The sequence below is a fragment of the Daphnia pulicaria genome, chromosome 1, assembly GCF_021234035.1.
Source record: "Daphnia pulicaria isolate SC F1-1A chromosome 1, SC_F0-13Bv2, whole genome shotgun sequence".
In the NCBI taxonomy this organism is placed as follows: domain Eukaryota; kingdom Metazoa; phylum Arthropoda; class Branchiopoda; order Diplostraca; family Daphniidae; genus Daphnia; species Daphnia pulicaria.
The window spans coordinates 41780797-41806969 of NC_060913.1; the positions used below are offsets into that span (position 1 = coordinate 41780797).

The 26173-nt window shown below is 39.9% G+C and overlaps 39 non-coding genes and 1 pseudogene across 39 annotated transcripts; all 40 read right to left on the reverse strand.

Moving 5' to 3' along the window:
- Nucleotides 1-8: 8 nt before the first annotated feature.
- Nucleotides 9-92, reverse strand: LOC124322340 (annotated as a pseudogene).
- A 510-nt stretch (nt 93-602) lies between these two features.
- LOC124322494 lies at nt 603-824 on the reverse strand. The gene has a single exon (XR_006914776.1). It is a non-coding gene; the product is annotated as a small nucleolar RNA U3 (small nucleolar RNA).
- A 754-nt stretch (nt 825-1578) lies between these two features.
- LOC124322958 lies at nt 1579-1697 on the reverse strand. Its single transcript, XR_006915209.1, has one exon. It is a non-coding gene; the product is annotated as a 5S ribosomal RNA (ribosomal RNA).
- A 734-nt stretch (nt 1698-2431) lies between these two features.
- LOC124322965 lies at nt 2432-2550 on the reverse strand. Its single transcript, XR_006915216.1, has one exon. It is a non-coding gene; the product is annotated as a 5S ribosomal RNA (ribosomal RNA).
- Nucleotides 2551-3298: 748 nt separating this feature from the next.
- On the reverse strand, nt 3299-3417 carry LOC124322967. The gene has a single exon (XR_006915217.1). It is a non-coding gene; the product is annotated as a 5S ribosomal RNA (ribosomal RNA).
- Nucleotides 3418-3620: 203 nt separating this feature from the next.
- Nucleotides 3621-3743, reverse strand: LOC124322894. The gene has a single exon (XR_006915149.1). It is a non-coding gene; the product is annotated as a U5 spliceosomal RNA (small nuclear RNA).
- A 575-nt stretch (nt 3744-4318) lies between these two features.
- On the reverse strand, nt 4319-4460 carry LOC124322703. The gene has a single exon (XR_006914971.1). It is a non-coding gene; the product is annotated as a U4 spliceosomal RNA (small nuclear RNA).
- A 404-nt stretch (nt 4461-4864) lies between these two features.
- Trnah-gug lies at nt 4865-4954 on the reverse strand. The gene is given in 2 exon segments: nt 4865-4899; nt 4918-4954. It is a non-coding gene; the product is annotated as a tRNA-His (tRNA).
- A 192-nt stretch (nt 4955-5146) lies between these two features.
- Nucleotides 5147-5310, reverse strand: LOC124322071. Its single transcript, XR_006914426.1, has one exon. It is a non-coding gene; the product is annotated as a U1 spliceosomal RNA (small nuclear RNA).
- A 510-nt stretch (nt 5311-5820) lies between these two features.
- On the reverse strand, nt 5821-6011 carry LOC124322230. The gene has a single exon (XR_006914578.1). It is a non-coding gene; the product is annotated as a U2 spliceosomal RNA (small nuclear RNA).
- A 510-nt stretch (nt 6012-6521) lies between these two features.
- On the reverse strand, nt 6522-6743 carry LOC124322495. Its single transcript, XR_006914777.1, has one exon. It is a non-coding gene; the product is annotated as a small nucleolar RNA U3 (small nucleolar RNA).
- Nucleotides 6744-7497: 754 nt separating this feature from the next.
- Nucleotides 7498-7616, reverse strand: LOC124322968. Its single transcript, XR_006915218.1, has one exon. It is a non-coding gene; the product is annotated as a 5S ribosomal RNA (ribosomal RNA).
- Nucleotides 7617-8350: 734 nt separating this feature from the next.
- LOC124322969 lies at nt 8351-8469 on the reverse strand. The gene has a single exon (XR_006915219.1). It is a non-coding gene; the product is annotated as a 5S ribosomal RNA (ribosomal RNA).
- Nucleotides 8470-9217: 748 nt separating this feature from the next.
- On the reverse strand, nt 9218-9336 carry LOC124322971. Its single transcript, XR_006915221.1, has one exon. It is a non-coding gene; the product is annotated as a 5S ribosomal RNA (ribosomal RNA).
- Nucleotides 9337-9539: 203 nt separating this feature from the next.
- On the reverse strand, nt 9540-9662 carry LOC124322895. Its single transcript, XR_006915150.1, has one exon. It is a non-coding gene; the product is annotated as a U5 spliceosomal RNA (small nuclear RNA).
- A 574-nt stretch (nt 9663-10236) lies between these two features.
- On the reverse strand, nt 10237-10378 carry LOC124322704. Its single transcript, XR_006914972.1, has one exon. It is a non-coding gene; the product is annotated as a U4 spliceosomal RNA (small nuclear RNA).
- Nucleotides 10379-10782: 404 nt separating this feature from the next.
- Trnah-gug lies at nt 10783-10872 on the reverse strand. Its single transcript is given in 2 exon segments — nt 10783-10817; nt 10836-10872. It is a non-coding gene; the product is annotated as a tRNA-His (tRNA).
- A 192-nt stretch (nt 10873-11064) lies between these two features.
- LOC124322072 lies at nt 11065-11228 on the reverse strand. The gene has a single exon (XR_006914427.1). It is a non-coding gene; the product is annotated as a U1 spliceosomal RNA (small nuclear RNA).
- A 510-nt stretch (nt 11229-11738) lies between these two features.
- LOC124322231 lies at nt 11739-11929 on the reverse strand. Its single transcript, XR_006914579.1, has one exon. It is a non-coding gene; the product is annotated as a U2 spliceosomal RNA (small nuclear RNA).
- Nucleotides 11930-12439: 510 nt separating this feature from the next.
- On the reverse strand, nt 12440-12661 carry LOC124322496. The gene has a single exon (XR_006914778.1). It is a non-coding gene; the product is annotated as a small nucleolar RNA U3 (small nucleolar RNA).
- Nucleotides 12662-13415: 754 nt separating this feature from the next.
- On the reverse strand, nt 13416-13534 carry LOC124322972. Its single transcript, XR_006915222.1, has one exon. It is a non-coding gene; the product is annotated as a 5S ribosomal RNA (ribosomal RNA).
- A 734-nt stretch (nt 13535-14268) lies between these two features.
- Nucleotides 14269-14387, reverse strand: LOC124322973. The gene has a single exon (XR_006915223.1). It is a non-coding gene; the product is annotated as a 5S ribosomal RNA (ribosomal RNA).
- Nucleotides 14388-15135: 748 nt separating this feature from the next.
- LOC124322974 lies at nt 15136-15254 on the reverse strand. The gene has a single exon (XR_006915224.1). It is a non-coding gene; the product is annotated as a 5S ribosomal RNA (ribosomal RNA).
- A 203-nt stretch (nt 15255-15457) lies between these two features.
- On the reverse strand, nt 15458-15580 carry LOC124322896. The gene has a single exon (XR_006915151.1). It is a non-coding gene; the product is annotated as a U5 spliceosomal RNA (small nuclear RNA).
- A 574-nt stretch (nt 15581-16154) lies between these two features.
- On the reverse strand, nt 16155-16296 carry LOC124322705. The gene has a single exon (XR_006914973.1). It is a non-coding gene; the product is annotated as a U4 spliceosomal RNA (small nuclear RNA).
- A 404-nt stretch (nt 16297-16700) lies between these two features.
- Nucleotides 16701-16790, reverse strand: Trnah-gug. The gene is given in 2 exon segments: nt 16701-16735; nt 16754-16790. It is a non-coding gene; the product is annotated as a tRNA-His (tRNA).
- Nucleotides 16791-16982: 192 nt separating this feature from the next.
- LOC124322073 lies at nt 16983-17146 on the reverse strand. The gene has a single exon (XR_006914428.1). It is a non-coding gene; the product is annotated as a U1 spliceosomal RNA (small nuclear RNA).
- Nucleotides 17147-17656: 510 nt separating this feature from the next.
- On the reverse strand, nt 17657-17847 carry LOC124322232. The gene has a single exon (XR_006914580.1). It is a non-coding gene; the product is annotated as a U2 spliceosomal RNA (small nuclear RNA).
- A 510-nt stretch (nt 17848-18357) lies between these two features.
- Nucleotides 18358-18579, reverse strand: LOC124322497. The gene has a single exon (XR_006914779.1). It is a non-coding gene; the product is annotated as a small nucleolar RNA U3 (small nucleolar RNA).
- Nucleotides 18580-19333: 754 nt separating this feature from the next.
- On the reverse strand, nt 19334-19452 carry LOC124322975. The gene has a single exon (XR_006915225.1). It is a non-coding gene; the product is annotated as a 5S ribosomal RNA (ribosomal RNA).
- Nucleotides 19453-20186: 734 nt separating this feature from the next.
- LOC124322976 lies at nt 20187-20305 on the reverse strand. The gene has a single exon (XR_006915226.1). It is a non-coding gene; the product is annotated as a 5S ribosomal RNA (ribosomal RNA).
- A 639-nt stretch (nt 20306-20944) lies between these two features.
- LOC124322977 lies at nt 20945-21063 on the reverse strand. Its single transcript, XR_006915227.1, has one exon. It is a non-coding gene; the product is annotated as a 5S ribosomal RNA (ribosomal RNA).
- Nucleotides 21064-21266: 203 nt separating this feature from the next.
- LOC124322897 lies at nt 21267-21389 on the reverse strand. Its single transcript, XR_006915152.1, has one exon. It is a non-coding gene; the product is annotated as a U5 spliceosomal RNA (small nuclear RNA).
- A 574-nt stretch (nt 21390-21963) lies between these two features.
- Nucleotides 21964-22105, reverse strand: LOC124322706. Its single transcript, XR_006914974.1, has one exon. It is a non-coding gene; the product is annotated as a U4 spliceosomal RNA (small nuclear RNA).
- Nucleotides 22106-22509: 404 nt separating this feature from the next.
- On the reverse strand, nt 22510-22599 carry Trnah-gug. Its single transcript is given in 2 exon segments — nt 22510-22544; nt 22563-22599. It is a non-coding gene; the product is annotated as a tRNA-His (tRNA).
- Nucleotides 22600-22791: 192 nt separating this feature from the next.
- LOC124322074 lies at nt 22792-22955 on the reverse strand. The gene has a single exon (XR_006914429.1). It is a non-coding gene; the product is annotated as a U1 spliceosomal RNA (small nuclear RNA).
- Nucleotides 22956-23465: 510 nt separating this feature from the next.
- LOC124322233 lies at nt 23466-23656 on the reverse strand. Its single transcript, XR_006914581.1, has one exon. It is a non-coding gene; the product is annotated as a U2 spliceosomal RNA (small nuclear RNA).
- A 510-nt stretch (nt 23657-24166) lies between these two features.
- On the reverse strand, nt 24167-24388 carry LOC124322499. The gene has a single exon (XR_006914781.1). It is a non-coding gene; the product is annotated as a small nucleolar RNA U3 (small nucleolar RNA).
- Nucleotides 24389-25142: 754 nt separating this feature from the next.
- LOC124322978 lies at nt 25143-25261 on the reverse strand. Its single transcript, XR_006915228.1, has one exon. It is a non-coding gene; the product is annotated as a 5S ribosomal RNA (ribosomal RNA).
- Nucleotides 25262-25995: 734 nt separating this feature from the next.
- On the reverse strand, nt 25996-26114 carry LOC124322979. The gene has a single exon (XR_006915229.1). It is a non-coding gene; the product is annotated as a 5S ribosomal RNA (ribosomal RNA).
- Nucleotides 26115-26173: the final 59 nt, after the last annotated feature.

The window sequence follows — 26173 nt, forward strand, 5'->3', positions numbered from 1 at the left end:
CCCCCCCCAAAAATTGGAAGACCCGTATCAGATATTAAGCTGATAAGAACAGATACTACACTTTGATCTTAGCCAAAAGGCCGAGAAGCGATAATGTTACAAGGATTACTGCCCAAAATAACCACTGAGGTTCAACACATTTCCGGTGGTGTACGAAGAATACTCATATCACTCAAAACATTCAAGAAATGCTATAAAATATTGAGTTGTTCATTTTTCCAGACGCGACCACTTGATGCTTATAAAGTTCATTTTCATTTGTTTTATTATGCTCATACTGTATTAAGGGAGATACAATTTACGCTGAAGGCGTTGCAAATTTTACTCTCGTTATCACACTAGGTCCTTTTTTTTCAGAATATGGCTTTGCCACGCCACCTGACGACAAAAGCTCTGAACGATAATTAATCATGATTAAATAACAATAACTAAAAGAATGCAATACGATCATAAAGTCATGACACATCCTCAAATTGACCAACCTCACTTTCACAATTTATTTTGCCATACAAGCAGATGATTTAAGGACACGAATACCTGGAATTATTATTAAGATTTATCTCTTTAGATTTTCAAGAATTTAAATTTGTTTTATCATCTCAACCACTCTGAACACGCTAGTTTCCTTCCGCTATTTCACATGGATTTAACGGAAACGGTCCTCAATGACTGTGTTTGATGCTGTCGAGACAGCTACACTCACAGCCTGTTTCACGCTCAGAAACCAGCGTCTTAACTCGTCATCGTGGGTTGAAAGGAGACAAGTTTCTGGTGGGAAACAAGTCAAGATATACTACAGAAATGATCCTGTGAAGTATGATCTTAAATGCAATGCTATTTTGCAGAACTCTAAATAAGGTTTGTACGATCAATGAGCTTTGGCGTAAATTACAGTGCATAGATCGATATTTCGGAATATTAAATTGAGATTTGCAATACTTGACGCACACAGTACATACATTGTCAGGTCTTGCATTTTGTTCATTTATTGAAACACCGAGAAGCTCTTTAATAGTTATAGAACAAGTGACGAGACCAATTTTGGACACAATAAAGAATCCGCGTGCTCATCAAATCAATTTATTACAGTAATGTATTATCGATTGAGAGCCCATTTATCAGCTGGGTGTTTGGCGTGCACCTATAATCCTTCTTCGGGGAGGCTTGGTAGAGTGGATGGCTTGAGTTTAGGAGCCCTGTTTCGTGATACCGCATGTTGATCAGGTGCCCGCACTAAGCTTGACATCAGCATGGATCTGCTAGAGGAATCTAGTAGGTGCAGGTTAGCTAAGGAGGAGCGTAGTGGGTCAGGAGGGAAACCTAGCAGCCAAAAGTTCCCGTGTTCGGCAGTAGTGGGATCGTGCCAGTGAGTGGGCGTCATGCAACAGCCTCAACAAAATAGCCAAACCTCTATCTTTTTTTTTGTCGTTAAAACTACCGAGATCAAACAAACATGCGTTCTACAATATATGGTATCATTAATCAAAGTCCCAGCAATACCCTTTTCAACTAATACCTAAAGAATACATTATATTCCATGTCTCATCTAACTTGGGGAGCAAAAATAAAATTACACCATGCCAACAGCATCCCGTATTCCCAAGCGGTCACCCATCCAAGTACTAACGGGACCCGACATAGCTTAACTTCCGGGAGCTGACGAGACCGGGTGAGTTCTATGTGGTATGGCCGTTGACATCAATTCAGTCGCCATTACCCGACCATATTCGCCTCTAAATCTAGTTCTAATGCTTGCTTACTTTCTGTTCGAAATACACACCAACCTTAGCCAAACAAACGAGGACATATAAGTACATTTGTCAATGGACAACCGAATATAAAATTTGATAATATTTCCAAACGCCACTATTTTTGGCTAACTGTCATTTTTAATTTTCTCGTTCCGGGGATGTCCGATCAATGAGCCAACAATCCAAGTGTCATAAGGCTAACGATTGCTTCCCTTACTTAGCTTGCGTTGCATAAGGATCTCAGAGTCAGAGAGATTAGATAGAGCTGCCCGAAGAAACCACCAACGTACAAGCCTCTCGGCTGTGCCGTGCGCTTCGCGCTTTACTTAGCTTGCGTTGCATAAGGATCTCAGAGCCAGAGAGATTAGATAGAGCTGCCCGAAGAAACCACCAACGTACAAGCCTCTCGGCAGGAGGGAAACCTAGCAGCCAAAAGTTCCCGTGTTCGGCAGTAGTGGGATCGTGCCAGTGAGTGGGCGTCATGCAACAGCCTCAACAAAATAGCCAAACCTCTATCTTTTTTTTTGTCGTTAAAACTACCGAGATCAAACAAACATGCGTTCTACAATATATGGTATCATTAATCAAAGTCCCAGCAATACCCTTTTCAACTAATACCTAAAGAATACATTATATTCCATGTCTCATCTAACTTGGGGAGCAAAAATAAAATTACACCATGCCAACAGCATCCCGTATTCCCAAGCGGTCACCCATCCAAGTACTAACGGGACCCGACATAGCTTAACTTCCGGGAGCTGACGAGACCGGGTGAGTTCTATGTGGTATGGCCGTTGACATCAATTCAGTCGCCATTACCCGACCATATTCGCCTCTAAATCTAGTTCTAATGCTTGCTTACTTTCTGTTCGAAATACACACCAACCTTAGCCAAACAAACGAGGACATATAAGTACATTTGTCAATGGACAACCGAATATAAAATTTGATAATATTTCCAAACGCCACTATTTTTGGCTAACTGTCATTTTTAATTTTCTCGTTCCGGGGATGTCCGATCAATGAGCCAACAATCCAAGTGTCATAAGGCTAACGATTGCTTCCCTTACTTAGCTTGCGTTGCATAAGGATCTCAGAGTCAGAGAGATTAGATAGAGCTGCCCGAAGAAACCACCAACGTACAAGCCTCTCGGCTGTGCCGTGCGCTTCGCGCTTTACTTAGCTTGCGTTGCATAAGGATCTCAGAGCCAGAGAGATTAGATAGAGCTGCCCGAAGAAACCACCAACGTACAAGCCTCTCGGCTGTGCCGTGCGCTTCGCGCACGGCGTTTCAAATATCTTTCAGCAACAAAGAGGTTGGAGGACGTCTAGTAGCCTCTCGGCTGTGCCGTGCGCTTCGCGCACGGCGTTTCAAATATCTTTCAGCAACAAAGAGGTTGGAGGACGTCTAGTAGGCAATATCCAGTAAAAAATACGTTCCTTCCATTTTCAACTAATGCCAAAATAATACATTGTAGTCCATGTAGTATCACCCATCTTGGGAAGCACTTCAATTCAATTGGATTCACAAAAATAAAATAATTCCATGCCAACAGCATCCCGTATTCCCAAGCGGTCACCCATCCAAGTACTAACGGGACCCGACATAGCTTAACTTCCGGGAGCTGACGAGACCGGGTGAGTTCTATGTGGTATGGCCGTTGACATTAAACTAGACGCAATTACCCGACCATATTCGCCTCTAATCTATTACTTGTGCTTGAGATTTATCTTTTTGAAATACACACTAATCTTACCAAAACCACCGAAAAACTATCAGTTTGTCATTTTACAAATGTTGTCAGTATGTAGTAGTAGAATATCTTTGTTTCCGCATACAGACGTTTTTAATTTTTCATTTATTCAAAGTGCCCAATCAGAAGACCGGGCGTTAAAAAAATAAGTCATATAGACTCATCAATGCTCCTAACCACGGAAATCTTTAGTAAAAGGCGAAAGATTTATCCGGGTATTGATTAGAAACCAGAGTAAATAACAGTGGTATGCCTTGTATTTATATTCATTTCAAAATTTTGAAGTGCGCTTGTAAGGTTTTTTTTCGAAACATGCGTTTACATATCAAAATCCTTGTGCAATTCTTTATCAATGGGTACAGTTATTTTAAAGTAAATATCATGTATAAAGCTCGTTAACATGTTTTTGAACGAAACAGTTGTGCGCAGTGTTATTTTTGAAAAAAAATGAACGATCTTTATGGTACAAGCCCAACACGTAGGTGGTGGGATCAGATGTTTACCCCGACATTCACCCTACAGCGGTTAACAATTTATTGAACTTCCCCTTTAAACATGGTGGAATCTTTTCACCTTGTCATTTGGAATCACCTTTTCAAATATTTTCCCCGTGTTCACAATGTTCCAACTGACTGATATTAATGGCCTTCAGCGAACGAATTAATCAGCCTTGTCTGACGTGCAATACCAACTAAATGGAAACAAAAATCACTTATACGATTTCACTTTCACCGTTTAATGTTATAAACACACTATGCAACACTCCAATTTTTCTAACTGACTGTAATTTTTTTTTTCTTGTACGCTGAAATGCTCCTGATGGAGCTATCAAAAATTGCCGACGACAAAGATTATTTCACTTCATCGTGGCGGGGTATTGGTTAAAGTTTTCAACTAGCAATAATCACACCTCGGGAGACCCTCATTGGTTATGATATTGCCACTGCGCAAAGCTAAATTATAATCAGAAAAGCAAGTCTACTTAAGCATTTGCTGAATTCGTTCTGCTTGGACGTGTTGGACCAACAATTTCGTTCAGAAATATTCATTTAGATTACCCTAGGCAAATTTTAATTTCCATCTCCCATTGGACTAATACCAACAGGGGACAGTTCATTACATACATGAAATAATTTTTGTCTTAATATCGGGTCAAATACTTGAAATTCTGTAAATGTGTATTTTTCTTCCATACATTTCAACAACTTCCTGCACACACAAAAAAAGGGAGGGGGAATTTCAGGTTTTCATTCCAAATTGTTTTTCACATTATGAACTATTGAAGTGAGCGAGCATTACTTTCCAACCAAACAAAATTTATAGTTAATCTGCGTGTTGACGTGAAAAATCAGTTTTCAGTGCCGTGACCAGGATTCGAACCTGGGTTACTACGGATTTATATCTAGTAGGTACCACAACGTAGGGTCCTAACCACTAGACGATCACGGCCAATCCATTGGCCATGATGATTTATATTAAAATAGCTAAACATGAATTTCATTACTTTGTTGTTTCTTCCCAGAAAGAAAATCTGATGCTTCGCGTATTACCAAGCGGTCAACCCTACCGTTTACTAACGGGACCAGATTTAGTTCAACTTCCGGCAGATGACAAGAATTTTTCTTACATTTATAGTGTGTTCAGGGAACGGCGCGAACGCAGTCCCCCACTACCAAAAATTGTACTCCCGAGTTAATCACATTTGGATTAATCGCAAGGGTCAGCCCATCCTTAGTGCAATGGAAAGGCCTCGCCCTGGAGGAACCACCTTGGTGATCATGGTTGCCTCTGAGCCAGGTAAGTATGATTGTGGATGCTTTTTCACTTTGTTTAATACTTTGTATACAGCAGAACAATATTGACAAAGAGTGTTCAAGTATTTGACTGACGTTTAGAGAATACCACCCACTTTCTTTCATCGACTTGAATTACGAACTCGAGCAAAATATAGTAAATAAAGCTCAGTATTTATTTCATGGTCTTGATCTTTGCAAATACTTTTCAAGAAACAAATTGCTTGTTTTTTTTCATTTGGTCGTCCAATTGGCAAATAAGAAAATAAGAAAATCGACTTTTCATATGAAAATACACGCATCTTCATATTTAAAAAAAAAAACATCACATCGAAAGATGAACAGTACTAATTAGTTAACACAATCAAGTACGTAATTTTTTATGCTTTTCTTGATATTACGAAAAAAATACAATTAGAAAAAATTACAATCATGTCTACATGACAGTTTTGCAATTATACATGGTCTTTTATTATACGGTGCTAAGACAATTTCTGTTTTATTCAATATGTTCTCCCTCATAGAGGGTGAGCCGATCCCGGAGGTACTGCAATACCGGGTCAACCCGTGGCGGGAGCAGTGCAAGCACTGTATTCCCACCGTATGCCAAAAATCAGTTTAATATTCTGGGGTCCATTTGAACCCGTATCAGATATTAAGCTGATAAGAACAGATACTACACTTTGATCTTAGCCAAAAGGCCGAGAAGCGATAATGTTACAAGGATTACTGCCCAAAATAACCACTGAGGTTCAACACATTTCCGGTGGTGTACGAAGAATACTCATATCACTCAAAACATTCAAGAAATGCTATAAAATATTGAGTTGTTCATTTTTCCAGACGCGACCACTTGATGCTTATAAAGTTCATTTTCATTTGTTTTATTATGCTCATACTGTATTAAGGGAGATACAATTTACGCTGAAGGCGTTGCAAATTTTACTCTCGTTATCACACTAGGTCCTTTTTTTTCAGAATATGGCTTTGCCACGCCACCTGACGACAAAAGCTCTGAACGATAATTAATCATGATTAAATAACAATAACTAAAAGAATGCAATACGATCATAAAGTCATGACACATCCTCAAATTGACCAACCTCACTTTCACAATTTATTTTGCCATACAAGCAGATGATTTAAGGACACGAATACCTGGAATTATTATTAAGATTTATCTCTTTAGATTTTCAAGAATTTAAATTTGTTTTATCATCTCAACCACTCTGAACACGCTAGTTTCCTTCCGCTATTTCACATGGATTTAACGGAAACGGTCCTCAATGACTGTGTTTGATGCTGTCGAGACAGCTACACTCACAGCCTGTTTCACGCTCAGAAACCAGCGTCTTAACTCGTCATCGTGGGTTGAAAGGAGACAAGTTTCTGGTGGGAAACAAGTCAAGATATACTACAGAAATGATCCTGTGAAGTATGATCTTAAATGCAATGCTATTTTGCAGAACTCTAAATAAGGTTTGTACGATCAATGAGCTTTGGCGTAAATTACAGTGCATAGATCGATATTTCGGAATATTAAATTGAGATTTGCAATACTTGACGCACACAGTACATACATTGTCAGGTCTTGCATTTTGTTCATTTATTGAAACACCGAGAAGCTCTTTAATAGTTATAGAACAAGTGACGAGACCAATTTTGGACACAATAAAGAATCCGCGTGCTCATCAAATCAATTTATTACAGTAATGTATTATCGATTGAGAGCCCATTTATCAGCTGGGTGTTTGGCGTGCACCTATAATCCTTCTTCGGGGAGGCTTGGTAGAGTGGATGGCTTGAGTTTAGGAGCCCTGTTTCGTGATACCGCATGTTGATCAGGTGCCCGCACTAAGCTTGACATCAGCATGGATCTGCTAGAGGAATCTAGTAGGTGCAGGTTAGCTAAGGAGGAGCGTAGTGGGTCAGGAGGGAAACCTAGCAGCCAAAAGTTCCCGTGTTCGGCAGTAGTGGGATCGTGCCAGTGAGTGGGCGTCATGCAACAGCCTCAACAAAATAGCCAAACCTCTATCTTTTTTTTTGTCGTTAAAACTACCGAGATCAAACAAACATGCGTTCTACAATATATGGTATCATTAATCAAAGTCCCAGCAATACCCTTTTCAACTAATACCTAAAGAATACATTATATTCCATGTCTCATCTAACTTGGGGAGCAAAAATAAAATTACACCATGCCAACAGCATCCCGTATTCCCAAGCGGTCACCCATCCAAGTACTAACGGGACCCGACATAGCTTAACTTCCGGGAGCTGACGAGACCGGGTGAGTTCTATGTGGTATGGCCGTTGACATCAATTCAGTCGCCATTACCCGACCATATTCGCCTCTAAATCTAGTTCTAATGCTTGCTTACTTTCTGTTCGAAATACACACCAACCTTAGCCAAACAAACGAGGACATATAAGTACATTTGTCAATGGACAACCGAATATAAAATTTGATAATATTTCCAAACGCCACTATTTTTGGCTAACTGTCATTTTTAATTTTCTCGTTCCGGGGATGTCCGATCAATGAGCCAACAATCCAAGTGTCATAAGGCTAACGATTGCTTCCCTTACTTAGCTTGCGTTGCATAAGGATCTCAGAGTCAGAGAGATTAGATAGAGCTGCCCGAAGAAACCACCAACGTACAAGCCTCTCGGCTGTGCCGTGCGCTTCGCGCTTTACTTAGCTTGCGTTGCATAAGGATCTCAGAGCCAGAGAGATTAGATAGAGCTGCCCGAAGAAACCACCAACGTACAAGCCTCTCGGCAGGAGGGAAACCTAGCAGCCAAAAGTTCCCGTGTTCGGCAGTAGTGGGATCGTGCCAGTGAGTGGGCGTCATGCAACAGCCTCAACAAAATAGCCAAACCTCTATCTTTTTTTTTGTCGTTAAAACTACCGAGATCAAACAAACATGCGTTCTACAATATATGGTATCATTAATCAAAGTCCCAGCAATACCCTTTTCAACTAATACCTAAAGAATACATTATATTCCATGTCTCATCTAACTTGGGGAGCAAAAATAAAATTACACCATGCCAACAGCATCCCGTATTCCCAAGCGGTCACCCATCCAAGTACTAACGGGACCCGACATAGCTTAACTTCCGGGAGCTGACGAGACCGGGTGAGTTCTATGTGGTATGGCCGTTGACATCAATTCAGTCGCCATTACCCGACCATATTCGCCTCTAAATCTAGTTCTAATGCTTGCTTACTTTCTGTTCGAAATACACACCAACCTTAGCCAAACAAACGAGGACATATAAGTACATTTGTCAATGGACAACCGAATATAAAATTTGATAATATTTCCAAACGCCACTATTTTTGGCTAACTGTCATTTTTAATTTTCTCGTTCCGGGGATGTCCGATCAATGAGCCAACAATCCAAGTGTCATAAGGCTAACGATTGCTTCCCTTACTTAGCTTGCGTTGCATAAGGATCTCAGAGTCAGAGAGATTAGATAGAGCTGCCCGAAGAAACCACCAACGTACAAGCCTCTCGGCTGTGCCGTGCGCTTCGCGCTTTACTTAGCTTGCGTTGCATAAGGATCTCAGAGCCAGAGAGATTAGATAGAGCTGCCCGAAGAAACCACCAACGTACAAGCCTCTCGGCTGTGCCGTGCGCTTCGCGCACGGCGTTTCAAATATCTTTCAGCAACAAAGAGGTTGGAGGACGTCTAGTAGCCTCTCGGCTGTGCCGTGCGCTTCGCGCACGGCGTTTCAAATATCTTTCAGCAACAAAGAGGTTGGAGGACGTCTAGTAGGCAATATCCAGTAAAAAATACGTTCCTTCCATTTTCAACTAATGCCAAAATAATACATTGTAGTCCATGTAGTATCACCCATCTTGGGAAGCACTTCAATTCAATTGGATTCACAAAAATAAAATAATTCCATGCCAACAGCATCCCGTATTCCCAAGCGGTCACCCATCCAAGTACTAACGGGACCCGACATAGCTTAACTTCCGGGAGCTGACGAGACCGGGTGAGTTCTATGTGGTATGGCCGTTGACATTAAACTAGACGCAATTACCCGACCATATTCGCCTCTAATCTATTACTTGTGCTTGAGATTTATCTTTTTGAAATACACACTAATCTTACCAAAACCACCGAAAAACTATCAGTTTGTCATTTTACAAATGTTGTCAGTATGTAGTAGTAGAATATCTTTGTTTCCGCATACAGACGTTTTTAATTTTTCATTTATTCAAAGTGCCCAATCAGAAGACCGGGCGTTAAAAAAATAAGTCATATAGACTCATCAATGCTCCTAACCACGGAAATCTTTAGTAAAAGGCGAAAGATTTATCCGGGTATTGATTAGAAACCAGAGTAAATAACAGTGGTATGCCTTGTATTTATATTCATTTCAAAATTTTGAAGTGCGCTTGTAAGGTTTTTTTTCGAAACATGCGTTTACATATCAAAATCCTTGTGCAATTCTTTATCAATGGGTACAGTTATTTTAAAGTAAATATCATGTATAAAGCTCGTTAACATGTTTTTGAACGAAACAGTTGTGCGCAGTGTTATTTTTGAAAAAAATGAACGATCTTTATGGTACAAGCCCAACACGTAGGTGGTGGGATCAGATGTTTACCCCGACATTCACCCTACAGCGGTTAACAATTTATTGAACTTCCCCTTTAAACATGGTGGAATCTTTTCACCTTGTCATTTGGAATCACCTTTTCAAATATTTTCCCCGTGTTCACAATGTTCCAACTGACTGATATTAATGGCCTTCAGCGAACGAATTAATCAGCCTTGTCTGACGTGCAATACCAACTAAATGGAAACAAAAATCACTTATACGATTTCACTTTCACCGTTTAATGTTATAAACACACTATGCAACACTCCAATTTTTCTAACTGACTGTAATTTTTTTTTTCTTGTACGCTGAAATGCTCCTGATGGAGCTATCAAAAATTGCCGACGACAAAGATTATTTCACTTCATCGTGGCGGGGTATTGGTTAAAGTTTTCAACTAGCAATAATCACACCTCGGGAGACCCTCATTGGTTATGATATTGCCACTGCGCAAAGCTAAATTATAATCAGAAAAGCAAGTCTACTTAAGCATTTGCTGAATTCGTTCTGCTTGGACGTGTTGGACCAACAATTTCGTTCAGAAATATTCATTTAGATTACCCTAGGCAAATTTTAATTTCCATCTCCCATTGGACTAATACCAACAGGGGACAGTTCATTACATACATGAAATAATTTTTGTCTTAATATCGGGTCAAATACTTGAAATTCTGTAAATGTGTATTTTTCTTCCATACATTTCAACAACTTCCTGCACACACAAAAAAAGGGAGGGGGAATTTCAGGTTTTCATTCCAAATTGTTTTTCACATTATGAACTATTGAAGTGAGCGAGCATTACTTTCCAACCAAACAAAATTTATAGTTAATCTGCGTGTTGACGTGAAAAATCAGTTTTCAGTGCCGTGACCAGGATTCGAACCTGGGTTACTACGGATTTATATCTAGTAGGTACCACAACGTAGGGTCCTAACCACTAGACGATCACGGCCAATCCATTGGCCATGATGATTTATATTAAAATAGCTAAACATGAATTTCATTACTTTGTTGTTTCTTCCCAGAAAGAAAATCTGATGCTTCGCGTATTACCAAGCGGTCAACCCTACCGTTTACTAACGGGACCAGATTTAGTTCAACTTCCGGCAGATGACAAGAATTTTTCTTACATTTATAGTGTGTTCAGGGAACGGCGCGAACGCAGTCCCCCACTACCAAAAATTGTACTCCCGAGTTAATCACATTTGGATTAATCGCAAGGGTCAGCCCATCCTTAGTGCAATGGAAAGGCCTCGCCCTGGAGGAACCACCTTGGTGATCATGGTTGCCTCTGAGCCAGGTAAGTATGATTGTGGATGCTTTTTCACTTTGTTTAATACTTTGTATACAGCAGAACAATATTGACAAAGAGTGTTCAAGTATTTGACTGACGTTTAGAGAATACCACCCACTTTCTTTCATCGACTTGAATTACGAACTCGAGCAAAATATAGTAAATAAAGCTCAGTATTTATTTCATGGTCTTGATCTTTGCAAATACTTTTCAAGAAACAAATTGCTTGTTTTTTTTCATTTGGTCGTCCAATTGGCAAATAAGAAAATAAGAAAATCGACTTTTCATATGAAAATACACGCATCTTCATATTTAAAAAAAAAAACATCACATCGAAAGATGAACAGTACTAATTAGTTAACACAATCAAGTACGTAATTTTTTATGCTTTTCTTGATATTACGAAAAAAATACAATTAGAAAAAATTACAATCATGTCTACATGACAGTTTTGCAATTATACATGGTCTTTTATTATACGGTGCTAAGACAATTTCTGTTTTATTCAATATGTTCTCCCTCATAGAGGGTGAGCCGATCCCGGAGGTACTGCAATACCGGGTCAACCCGTGGCGGGAGCAGTGCAAGCACTGTATTCCCACCGTATGCCAAAAATCAGTTTAATATTCTGGGGTCCATTTGAACCCGTATCAGATATTAAGCTGATAAGAACAGATACTACACTTTGATCTTAGCCAAAAGGCCGAGAAGCGATAATGTTACAAGGATTACTGCCCAAAATAACCACTGAGGTTCAACACATTTCCGGTGGTGTACGAAGAATACTCATATCACTCAAAACATTCAAGAAATGCTATAAAATATTGAGTTGTTCATTTTTCCAGACGCGACCACTTGATGCTTATAAAGTTCATTTTCATTTGTTTTATTATGCTCATACTGTATTAAGGGAGATACAATTTACGCTGAAGGCGTTGCAAATTTTACTCTCGTTATCACACTAGGTCCTTTTTTTTCAGAATATGGCTTTGCCACGCCACCTGACGACAAAAGCTCTGAACGATAATTAATCATGATTAAATAACAATAACTAAAAGAATGCAATACGATCATAAAGTCATGACACATCCTCAAATTGACCAACCTCACTTTCACAATTTATTTTGCCATACAAGCAGATGATTTAAGGACACGAATACCTGGAATTATTATTAAGATTTATCTCTTTAGATTTTCAAGAATTTAAATTTGTTTTATCATCTCAACCACTCTGAACACGCTAGTTTCCTTCCGCTATTTCACATGGATTTAACGGAAACGGTCCTCAATGACTGTGTTTGATGCTGTCGAGACAGCTACACTCACAGCCTGTTTCACGCTCAGAAACCAGCGTCTTAACTCGTCATCGTGGGTTGAAAGGAGACAAGTTTCTGGTGGGAAACAAGTCAAGATATACTACAGAAATGATCCTGTGAAGTATGATCTTAAATGCAATGCTATTTTGCAGAACTCTAAATAAGGTTTGTACGATCAATGAGCTTTGGCGTAAATTACAGTGCATAGATCGATATTTCGGAATATTAAATTGAGATTTGCAATACTTGACGCACACAGTACATACATTGTCAGGTCTTGCATTTTGTTCATTTATTGAAACACCGAGAAGCTCTTTAATAGTTATAGAACAAGTGACGAGACCAATTTTGGACACAATAAAGAATCCGCGTGCTCATCAAATCAATTTATTACAGTAATGTATTATCGATTGAGAGCCCATTTATCAGCTGGGTGTTTGGCGTGCACCTATAATCCTTCTTCGGGGAGGCTTGGTAGAGTGGATGGCTTGAGTTTAGGAGCCCTGTTTCGTGATACCGCATGTTGATCAGGTGCCCGCACTAAGCTTGACATCAGCATGGATCTGCTAGAGGAATCTAGTAGGTGCAGGTTAGCTAAGGAGGAGCGTAGTGGGTCAGGAGGGAAACCTAGCAGCCAAAAGTTCCCGTGTTCGGCAGTAGTGGGATCGTGCCAGTGAGTGGGCGTCATGCAACAGCCTCAACAAAATAGCCAAACCTCTATCTTTTTTTTTGTCGTTAAAACTACCGAGATCAAACAAACATGCGTTCTACAATATATGGTATCATTAATCAAAGTCCCAGCAATACCCTTTTCAACTAATACCTAAAGAATACATTATATTCCATGTCTCATCTAACTTGGGGAGCAAAAATAAAATTACACCATGCCAACAGCATCCCGTATTCCCAAGCGGTCACCCATCCAAGTACTAACGGGACCCGACATAGCTTAACTTCCGGGAGCTGACGAGACCGGGTGAGTTCTATGTGGTATGGCCGTTGACATCAATTCAGTCGCCATTACCCGACCATATTCGCCTCTAAATCTAGTTCTAATGCTTGCTTACTTTCTGTTCGAAATACACACCAACCTTAGCCAAACAAACGAGGACATATAAGTACATTTGTCAATGGACAACCGAATATAAAATTTGATAATATTTCCAAACGCCACTATTTTTGGCTAACTGTCATTTTTAATTTTCTCGTTCCGGGGATGTCCGATCAATGAGCCAACAATCCAAGTGTCATAAGGCTAACGATTGCTTCCCTTACTTAGCTTGCGTTGCATAAGGATCTCAGAGTCAGAGAGATTAGATAGAGCTGCCCGAAGAAACCACCAACGTACAAGCCTCTCGGCTGTGCCGTGCGCTTCGCGCTTTACTTAGCTTGCGTTGCATAAGGATCTCAGAGCCAGAGAGATTAGATAGAGCTGCCCGAAGAAACCACCAACGTACAAGCCTCTCGGCAGGAGGGAAACCTAGCAGCCAAAAGTTCCCGTGTTCGGCAGTAGTGGGATCGTGCCAGTGAGTGGGCGTCATGCAACAGCCTCAACAAAATAGCCAAACCTCTATCTTTTTTTTTGTCGTTAAAACTACCGAGATCAAACAAACATGCGTTCTACAATATATGGTATCATTAATCAAAGTCCCAGCAATACCCTTTTCAACTAATACCTAAAGAATACATTATATTCCATGTCTCATCTAACTTGGGGAGCAAAAATAAAATTACACCATGCCAACAGCATCCCGTATTCCCAAGCGGTCACCCATCCAAGTACTAACGGGACCCGACATAGCTTAACTTCCGGGAGCTGACGAGACCGGGTGAGTTCTATGTGGTATGGCCGTTGACATCAATTCAGTCGCCATTACCCGACCATATTCGCCTCTAAATCTAGTTCTAATGCTTGCTTACTTTCTGTTCGAAATACACACCAACCTTAGCCAAACAAACGAGGACATATAAGTACATTTGTCAATGGACAACCGAATATAAAATTTGATAATATTTCCAAACGCCACTATTTTTGGCTAACTGTCATTTTTAATTTTCTCGTTCCGGGGATGTCCGATCAATGAGCCAACAATCCAAGTGTCATAAGGCTAACGATTGCTTCCCTTACTTAGCTTGCGTTGCATAAGGATCTCAGAGTCAGAGAGATTAGATAGAGCTGCCCGAAGAAACCACCAACGTACAAGCCTCTCGGCTGTGCCGTGCGCTTCGCGCTTTACTTAGCTTGCGTTGCATAAGGATCTCAGAGCCAGAGAGATTAGATAGAGCTGCCCGAAGAAACCACCAACGTACAAGCCTCTCGGCTGTGCCGTGCGCTTCGCGCACGGCGTTTCAAATATCTTTCAGCAACAAAGAGGTTGGAGGACGTCTAGTAGCCTCTCGGCTGTGCCGTGCGCTTCGCGCACGGCGTTTCAAATATCTTTCAGCAACAAAGAGGTTGGAGGACGTCTAGTAGGCAATATCCAGTAAAAAATACGTTCCTTCCATTTTCAACTAATGCCAAAATAATACATTGTAGTCCATGTAGTATCACCCATCTTGGGAAGCACTTCAATTCAATTGGATTCACAAAAATAAAATAATTCCATGCCAACAGCATCCCGTATTCCCAAGCGGTCACCCATCCAAGTACTAACGGGACCCGACATAGCTTAACTTCCGGGAGCTGACGAGACCGGGTGAGTTCTATGTGGTATGGCCGTTGACATTAAACTAGACGCAATTACCCGACCATATTCGCCTCTAATCTATTACTTGTGCTTGAGATTTATCTTTTTGAAATACACACTAATCTTACCAAAACCACCGAAAAACTATCAGTTTGTCATTTTACAAATGTTGTCAGTATGTAGTAGTAGAATATCTTTGTTTCCGCATACAGACGTTTTTAATTTTTCATTTATTCAAAGTGCCCAATCAGAAGACCGGGCGTTAAAAAAATAAGTCATATAGACTCATCAATGCTCCTAACCACGGAAATCTTTAGTAAAAGGCGAAAGATTTATCCGGGTATTGATTAGAAACCAGAGTAAATAACAGTGGTATGCCTTGTATTTATATTCATTTCAAAATTTTGAAGTGCGCTTGTAAGGTTTTTTTTCGAAACATGCGTTTACATATCAAAATCCTTGTGCAATTCTTTATCAATGGGTACAGTTATTTTAAAGTAAATATCATGTATAAAGCTCGTTAACATGTTTTTGAACGAAACAGTTGTGCGCAGTGTTATTTTTGAAAAAAATGAACGATCTTTATGGTACAAGCCCAACACGTAGGTGGTGGGATCAGATGTTTACCCCGACATTCACCCTACAGCGGTTAACAATTTATTGAACTTCCCCTTTAAACATGGTGGAATCTTTTCACCTTGTCATTTGGAATCACCTTTTCAAATATTTTCCCCGTGTTCACAATGTTCCAACTGACTGATATTAATGGCCTTCAGCGAACGAATTAATCAGCCTTGTCTGACGTGCAATACCAACTAAATGGAAACAAAAATCACTTATACGATTTCACTTTCACCGTTTAATGTTATAAACACACTATGCAACACTCCAATTTTTCTAACTGACTGTAATTTTTTTTTTCTTGTACGCTGAAATGCTCCTGATGGAGCTATCAAAAATTGCCGACGACAAAGATTATTTCACTTCATCGTGGCGGGGTATTGGTTAAAGTTTTCAACTAGCAATAATCACACCTCGGGAGACCCTCATTGGTTATGATATTGCCACTGCGCAAAGCTAAATTATAATCAGAAAAGCAAGTCTACTTAAGCATTTGCTGAATTCGTTCTGCTTGGACGTGTTGGACCAACAATTTCGTTCAGAAATATTCATTTAGATTACCCTAGGCAAATTTTAATTTCCATCTCCCATTGGACTAATACCAACAGGGGACAGTTCATTACATACATGAAATAATTTTTGTCTTAATATCGGGTCAAATACTTGAAATTCTGTAAATGTGTATTTTTCTTCCATACATTTCAACAACTTCCTGCACACACAAAAAAAGGGAGGGGGAATTTCAGGTTTTCATTCCAAATTGTTTTTCACATTATGAACTATTGAAGTGAGCGAGCATTACTTTCCAACCAAACAAAATTTATAGTTAATCTGCGTGTTGACGTGAAAAATCAGTTTTCAGTGCCGTGACCAGGATTCGAACCTGGGTTACTACGGATTTATATCTAGTAGGTACCACAACGTAGGGTCCTAACCACTAGACGATCACGGCCAATCCATTGGCCATGATGATTTATATTAAAATAGCTAAACATGAATTTCATTACTTTGTTGTTTCTTCCCAGAAAGAAAATCTGATGCTTCGCGTATTACCAAGCGGTCAACCCTACCGTTTACTAACGGGACCAGATTTAGTTCAACTTCCGGCAGATGACAAGAATTTTTCTTACATTTATAGTGTGTTCAGGGAACGGCGCGAACGCAGTCCCCCACTACCAAAAATTGTACTCCCGAGTTAATCACATTTGGATTAATCGCAAGGGTCAGCCCATCCTTAGTGCAATGGAAAGGCCTCGCCCTGGAGGAACCACCTTGGTGATCATGGTTGCCTCTGAGCCAGGTAAGTATGATTGTGGATGCTTTTTCACTTTGTTTAATACTTTGTATACAGCAGAACAATATTGACAAAGAGTGTTCAAGTATTTGACTGACGTTTAGAGAATACCACCCACTTTCTTTCATCGACTTGAATTACGAACTCGAGCAAAATATAGTAAATAAAGCTCAGTATTTATTTCATGGTCTTGATCTTTGCAAATACTTTTCAAGAAACAAATTGCTTGTTTTTTTTCATTTGGTCGTCCAATTGGCAAATAAGAAAATAAGAAAATCGACTTTTCATATGAAAATACACGCATCTTCATATTTAAAAAAAAAAACATCACATCGAAAGATGAACAGTACTAATTAGTTAACACAATCAAGTACGTAATTTTTTATGCTTTTCTTGATATTACGAAAAAAATACAATTAGAAAAAATTACAATCATGTCTACATGACAGTTTTGCAATTATACATGGTCTTTTATTATACGGTGCTAAGACAATTTCTGTTTTATTCAATATGTTCTCCCTCATAGAGGGTGAGCCGATCCCGGAGGTACTGCAATACCGGGTCAACCCGTGGCGGGAGCAGTGCAAGCACTGTATTCCCACCGTATGCCAAAAATCAGTTTAATATTCTGGGGTCCATTTGAACCCGTATCAGATATTAAGCTGATAAGAACAGATACTACACTTTGATCTTAGCCAAAAGGCCGAGAAGCGATAATGTTACAAGGATTACTGCCCAAAATAACCACTGAGGTTCAACACATTTCCGGTGGTGTACGAAGAATACTCATATCACTCAAAACATTCAAGAAATGCTATAAAATATTGAGTTGTTCATTTTTCCAGACGCGACCACTTGATGCTTATAAAGTTCATTTTCATTTGTTTTATTATGCTCATACTGTATTAAGGGAGATACAATTTACGCTGAAGGCGTTGCAAATTTTACTCTCGTTATCACACTAGGTCCTTTTTTTTCAGAATATGGCTTTGCCACGCCACCTGACGACAAAAGCTCTGAACGATAATTAATCATGATTAAATAACAATAACTAAAAGAATGCAATACGATCATAAAGTCATGACACATCCTCAAATTGACCAACCTCACTTTCACAATTTATTTTGCCATACAAGCAGATGATTTAAGGACACGAATACCTGGAATTATTATTAAGATTTATCTCTTTAGATTTTCAAGAATTTAAATTTGTTTTATCATCTCAACCACTCTGAACACGCTAGTTTCCTTCCGCTATTTCACATGGATTTAACGGAAACGGTCCTCAATGACTGTGTTTGATGCTGTCGAGACAGCTACACTCACAGCCTGTTTCACGCTCAGAAACCAGCGTCTTAACTCGTCATCGTGGGTTGAAAGGAGACAAGTTTCTGGTGGGAAACAAGTCAAGATATACTACAGAAATGATCCTGTGAAGTATGATCTTAAATGCAATGCTATTTTGCAGAACTCTAAATAAGGTTTGTACGATCAATGAGCTTTGGCGTAAATTACAGTGCATAGATCGATATTTCGGAATATTAAATTGAGATTTGCAATACTTGACGCACACAGTACATACATTGTCAGGTCTTGCATTTTGTTCATTTATTGAAACACCGAGAAGCTCTTTAATAGTTATAGAACAAGTGACGAGACCAATTTTGGACACAATAAAGAATCCGCGTGCTCATCAAATCAATTTATTACAGTAATGTATTATCGATTGAGAGCCCATTTATCAGCTGGGTGTTTGGCGTGCACCTATAATCCTTCTTCGGGGAGGCTTGGTAGAGTGGATGGCTTGAGTTTAGGAGCCCTGTTTCGTGATACCGCATGTTGATCAGGTGCCCGCACTAAGCTTGACATCAGCATGGATCTGCTAGAGGAATCTAGTAGGTGCAGGTTAGCTAAGGAGGAGCGTAGTGGGTCAGGAGGGAAACCTAGCAGCCAAAAGTTCCCGTGTTCGGCAGTAGTGGGATCGTGCCAGTGAGTGGGCGTCATGCAACAGCCTCAACAAAATAGCCAAACCTCTATCTTTTTTTTTGTCGTTAAAACTACCGAGATCAAACAAACATGCGTTCTACAATATATGGTATCATTAATCAAAGTCCCAGCAATACCCTTTTCAACTAATACCTAAAGAATACATTATATTCCATGTCTCATCTAACTTGGGGAGCAAAAATAAAATTACACCATGCCAACAGCATCCCGTATTCCCAAGCGGTCACCCATCCAAGTACTAACGGGACCCGACATAGCTTAACTTCCGGGAGCTGACGAGACCGGGTGAGTTCTATGTGGTATGGCCGTTGACATCAATTCAGTCGCCATTACCCGACCATATTCGCCTCTAAATCTAGTTCTAATGCTTGCTTACTTTCTGTTCGAAATACACACCAACCTTAGCCAAACAAACGAGGACATATAAGTACATTTGTCAATGGACAACCGAATATAAAATTTGATAATATTTCCAAACGCCACTATTTTTGGCTAACTGTCATTTTTAATTTTCTCGTTCCGGGGATGTCCGATCAATGAGCCAACAATCCAAGTGTCATAAGGCTAACGATTGCTTCCCTTACTTAGCTTGCGTTGCATAAGGATCTCAGAGTCAGAGAGATTAGATAGAGCTGCCCGAAGAAACCACCAACGTACAAGCCTCTCGGCTGTGCCGTGCGCTTCGCGCTTTACTTAGCTTGCGTTGCATAAGGATCTCAGAGCCAGAGAGATTAGATAGAGCTGCCCGAAGAAACCACCAACGTACAAGCCTCTCGGCAGGAGGGAAACCTAGCAGCCAAAAGTTCCCGTGTTCGGCAGTAGTGGGATCGTGCCAGTGAGTGGGCGTCATGCAACAGCCTCAACAAAATAGCCAAACCTCTATCTTTTTTTTTGTCGTTAAAACTACCGAGATCAAACAAACATGCGTTCTACAATATATGGTATCATTAATCAAAGTCCCAGCAATACCCTTTTCAACTAATACCTAAAGAATACATTATATTCCATGTCTCATCTAACTTGGGGAGCAAAAATAAAATTACACCATGCCAACAGCATCCCGTATTCCCAAGCGGTCACCCATCCAAGTACTAACGGGACCCGACATAGCTTAACTTCCGGGAGCTGACGAGACCGGGTGAGTTCTATGTGGTATGGCCGTTGACATCAATTCAGTCGCCATTACCCGACCATATTCGCCTCTAAATCTAGTTCTAATGCTTGCTTACTTTCTGTTCGAAATACACACCAACCTTAGCCAAACAAACGAGGACATATAAGTACATTTGTCAATGGACAACCGAATATAAAATTTGATAATATTTCCAAACGCCACTATTTTTGGCTAACTGTCATTTTTAATTTTCTCGTTCCGGGGATGTCCGATCAATGAGCCAACAATCCAAGTGTCATAAGGCTAACGATTGCTTCCCTTACTTAGCTTGCGTTGCATAAGGATCTCAGAGCCAGAGAGATTAGATAGAGCTGCCCGAAGAAACCACCAACGTACAAGCCTCTCGGCTGTGCCGTGCGCTTCGCGCACGGCGTTTCAAATATCTTTCAGCAACAAAGAGGTTGGAGGACGTCTAGTAGCCTCTCGGCTGTGCCGTGCGCTTCGCGCACGGCGTTTCAAATATCTTTCAGCAACAAAGAGGTTGGAGGACGTCTAGTAGGCAATATCCAGTAAAAAATACGTTCCTTCCATTTTCAACTAATGCCAAAATAATACATTGTAGTCCATGTAGTATCACCCATCTTGGGAAGCACTTCAATTCAATTGGATTCACAAAAATAAAATAATTCCATGCCAACAGCATCCCGTATTCCCAAGCGGTCACCCATCCAAGTACTAACGGGACCCGACATAGCTTAACTTCCGGGAGCTGACGAGACCGGGTGAGTTCTATGTGGTATGGCCGTTGACATTAAACTAGACGCAATTACCCGACCATATTCGCCTCTAATCTATTACTTGTGCTTGAGATTTATCTTTTTGAAATACACACTAATCTTACCAAAACCACCGAAAAACTATCAGTTTGTCATTTTACAAATGTTGTCAGTATGTAGTAGTAGAATATCTTTGTTTCCGCATACAGACGTTTTTAATTTTTCATTTATTCAAAGTGCCCAATCAGAAGACCGGGCGTTAAAAAAATAAGTCATATAGACTCATCAATGCTCCTAACCACGGAAATCTTTAGTAAAAGGCGAAAGATTTATCCGGGTATTGATTAGAAACCAGAGTAAATAACAGTGGTATGCCTTGTATTTATATTCATTTCAAAATTTTGAAGTGCGCTTGTAAGGTTTTTTTTCGAAACATGCGTTTACATATCAAAATCCTTGTGCAATTCTTTATCAATGGGTACAGTTATTTTAAAGTAAATATCATGTATAAAGCTCGTTAACATGTTTTTGAACGAAACAGTTGTGCGCAGTGTTATTTTTGAAAAAAATGAACGATCTTTATGGTACAAGCCCAACACGTAGGTGGTGGGATCAGATGTTTACCCCGACATTCACCCTACAGCGGTTAACAATTTATTGAACTTCCCCTTTAAACATGGTGGAATCTTTTCACCTTGTCATTTGGAATCACCTTTTCAAATATTTTCCCCGTGTTCACAATGTTCCAACTGACTGATATTAATGGCCTTCAGCGAACGAATTAATCAGCCTTGTCTGACGTGCAATACCAACTAAATGGAAACAAAAATCACTTATACGATTTCACTTTCACCGTTTAATGTTATAAACACACTATGCAACACTCCAATTTTTCTAACTGACTGTAATTTTTTTTTTCTTGTACGCTGAAATGCTCCTGATGGAGCTATCAAAAATTGCCGACGACAAAGATTATTTCACTTCATCGTGGCGGGGTATTGGTTAAAGTTTTCAACTAGCAATAATCACACCTCGGGAGACCCTCATTGGTTATGATATTGCCACTGCGCAAAGCTAAATTATAATCAGAAAAGCAAGTCTACTTAAGCATTTGCTGAATTCGTTCTGCTTGGACGTGTTGGACCAACAATTTCGTTCAGAAATATTCATTTAGATTACCCTAGGCAAATTTTAATTTCCATCTCCCATTGGACTAATACCAACAGGGGACAGTTCATTACATACATGAAATAATTTTTGTCTTAATATCGGGTCAAATACTTGAAATTCTGTAAATGTGTATTTTTCTTCCATACATTTCAACAACTTCCTGCACACACAAAAAAAGGGAGGGGGAATTTCAGGTTTTCATTCCAAATTGTTTTTCACATTATGAACTATTGAAGTGAGCGAGCATTACTTTCCAACCAAACAAAATTTATAGTTAATCTGCGTGTTGACGTGAAAAATCAGTTTTCAGTGCCGTGACCAGGATTCGAACCTGGGTTACTACGGATTTATATCTAGTAGGTACCACAACGTAGGGTCCTAACCACTAGACGATCACGGCCAATCCATTGGCCATGATGATTTATATTAAAATAGCTAAACATGAATTTCATTACTTTGTTGTTTCTTCCCAGAAAGAAAATCTGATGCTTCGCGTATTACCAAGCGGTCAACCCTACCGTTTACTAACGGGACCAGATTTAGTTCAACTTCCGGCAGATGACAAGAATTTTTCTTACATTTATAGTGTGTTCAGGGAACGGCGCGAACGCAGTCCCCCACTACCAAAAATTGTACTCCCGAGTTAATCACATTTGGATTAATCGCAAGGGTCAGCCCATCCTTAGTGCAATGGAAAGGCCTCGCCCTGGAGGAACCACCTTGGTGATCATGGTTGCCTCTGAGCCAGGTAAGTATGATTGTGGATGCTTTTTCACTTTGTTTAATACTTTGTATACAGCAGAACAATATTGACAAAGAGTGTTCAAGTATTTGACTGACGTTTAGAGAATACCACCCACTTTCTTTCATCGACTTGAATTACGAACTCGAGCAAAATATAGTAAATAAAGCTCAGTATTTATTTCATGGTCTTGATCTTTGCAAATACTTTTCAAGAAACAAATTGCTTGTTTTTTTTCATTTGGTCGTCCAATTGGCAAATAAGAAAATAAGAAAATCGACTTTTCATATGAAAATACACGCATCTTCATATTTAAAAAAAAAAACATCACATCGAAAGATGAACAGTACTAATTAGTTAACACAATCAAGTACGTAATTTTTTATGCTTTTCTTGATATTACGAAAAAAATACAATTAGAAAAAATTACAATCATGTCTACATGACAGTTTTGCAATTATACATGGTCTTTTATTATACGGTGCTAAGACAATTTCTGTTTTATTCAATATGTTCTCCCTCATAGAGGGTGAGCCGATCCCGGAGGTACTGCAATACCGGGTCAACCCGTGGCGGGAGCAGTGCAAGCACTGTATTCCCACCGTATGCCAAAAATCAGTTTAATATTCTGGGGTCCATTTGAACCCGTATCAGATATTAAGCTGATAAGAACAGATACTACACTTTGATCTTAGCCAAAAGGCCGAGAAGCGATAATGTTACAAGGATTACTGCCCAAAATAACCACTGAGGTTCAACACATTTCCGGTGGTGTACGAAGAATACTCATATCACTCAAAACATTCAAGAAATGCTATAAAATATTGAGTTGTTCATTTTTCCAGACGCGACCACTTGATGCTTATAAAGTTCATTTTCATTTGTTTTATTATGCTCATACTGTATTAAGGGAGATACAATTTACGCTGAAGGCGTTGCAAATTTTACTCTCGTTATCACACTAGGTCCTTTTTTTTCAGAATATGGCTTTGCCACGCCACCTGACGACAAAAGCTCTGAACGATAATTAATCATGATTAAATAACAATAACTAAAAGAATGCAATACGATCATAAAGTCATGACACATCCTCAAATTGACCAACCTCACTTTCACAATTTATTTTGCCATACAAGCAGATGATTTAAGGACACGAATACCTGGAATTATTATTAAGATTTATCTCTTTAGATTTTCAAGAATTTAAATTTGTTTTATCATCTCAACCACTCTGAACACGCTAGTTTCCTTCCGCTATTTCACATGGATTTAACGGAAACGGTCCTCAATGACTGTGTTTGATGCTGTCGAGACAGCTACACTCACAGCCTGTTTCACGCTCAGAAACCAGCGTCTTAACTCGTCATCGTGGGTTGAAAGGAGACAAGTTTCTGGTGGGAAACAAGTCAAGATATACTACAGAAATGATCCTGTGAAGTATGATCTTAAATGCAATGCTATTTTGCAGAACTCTAAATAAGGTTTGTACGATCAATGAGCTTTGGCGTAAATTACAGTGCATAGATCGATATTTCGGAATATTAAATTGAGATTTGCAATACTTGACGCACACAGTACATACATTGTCAGGTCTTGCATTTTGTTCATTTATTGAAACACCGAGAAGCTCTTTAATAGTTATAGAACAAGTGACGAGACCAATTTTGGACACAATAAAGAATCCGCGTGCTCATCAAATCAATTTATTACAGTAATGTATTATCGATTGAGAGCCCATTTATCAGCTGGGTGTTTGGCGTGCACCTATAATCCTTCTTCGGGGAGGCTTGGTAGAGTGGATGGCTTGAGTTTAGGAGCCCTGTTTCGTGATACCGCATGTTGATCAGGTGCCCGCACTAAGCTTGACATCAGCATGGATCTGCTAGAGGAATCTAGTAGGTGCAGGTTAGCTAAGGAGGAGCGTAGTGGGTCAGGAGGGAAACCTAGCAGCCAAAAGTTCCCGTGTTCGGCAGTAGTGGGATCGTGCCAGTGAGTGGGCGTCATGCAACAGCCTCAACAAAATAGCCAAACCTCTATCTTTTTTTTTGTCGTTAAAACTACCGAGATCAAACAAACATGCGTTCTACAATATATGGTATCATTAATCAAAGTCCCAGCAATACCCTTTTCAACTAATACCTAAAGAATACATTATATTCCATGTCTCATCTAACTTGGGGAGCAAAAATAAAATTACACCATGCCAACAGCATCCCGTATTCCCAAGCGGTCACCCATCCAAGTACTAACGGGACCCGACATAGCTTAACTTCCGGGAGCTGACGAGACCGGGTGAGTTCTATGTGGTATGGCCGTTGACATCAATTCAGTCGCCATTACCCGACCATATTCGCCTCTAAATCTAGTTCTAATGCTTGCTTACTTTCTGTTCGAAATACACACCAACCTTAGCCAAACAAACGAGGACATATAAGTACATTTGTCAATGGACAACCGAATATAAAATTTGATAATATTTCCAAACGCCACTATTTTTGGCTAACTGTCATTTTTAATTTTCTCGTTCCGGGGATGTCCGATCAATGAGCCAACAATCCAAGTGTCATAAGGCTAACGATTGCTTCCCTTACTTAGCTTGCGTTGCATAAGGATCTCAGAGTCAGAGAGATTAGATAGAGCTGCCCGAAGAAACCACCAACGTACAAGCCTCTCGGCTGTGCCGTGCGCTTCGCGCTTTACTTAGCTTGCGTTGCATAAGGATCTCAGAGCCAGAGAGATTAGATAGAGCTGCCCGAAGAAACCACCAACGTACAAGCCTCTCGGCAGGAGGGAAACCTAGCAGCCAAAAGTTCCCGTGTTCGGCAGTAGTGGGATCGTGCCAGTGAGTGGGCGTCATGCAACAGCCTCAACAAAATAGCCAAACCTCTATCTTTTTTTTTGTCGTTAAAACTACCGAGATCAAACAAACATGCGTTCTACAATATATGGTATCATTAATCAAAGTCCCAGCAATACCCTTTTCAACTAATACCTAAAGAATACATTATATTCCATGTCTCATCTAACTTGGGGAGCAAAAATAAAATTACACCATGCCAACAGCATCCCGTATTCCCAAGCGGTCACCCATCCAAGTACTAACGGGACCCGACATAGCTTAACTTCCGGGAGCTGACGAGACCGGGTGAGTTCTATGTGGTATGGCCGTTGACATCAATTCAGTCGCCATTACCCGACCATATTCGCCTCTAAATCTAGTTCTAATGCTTGC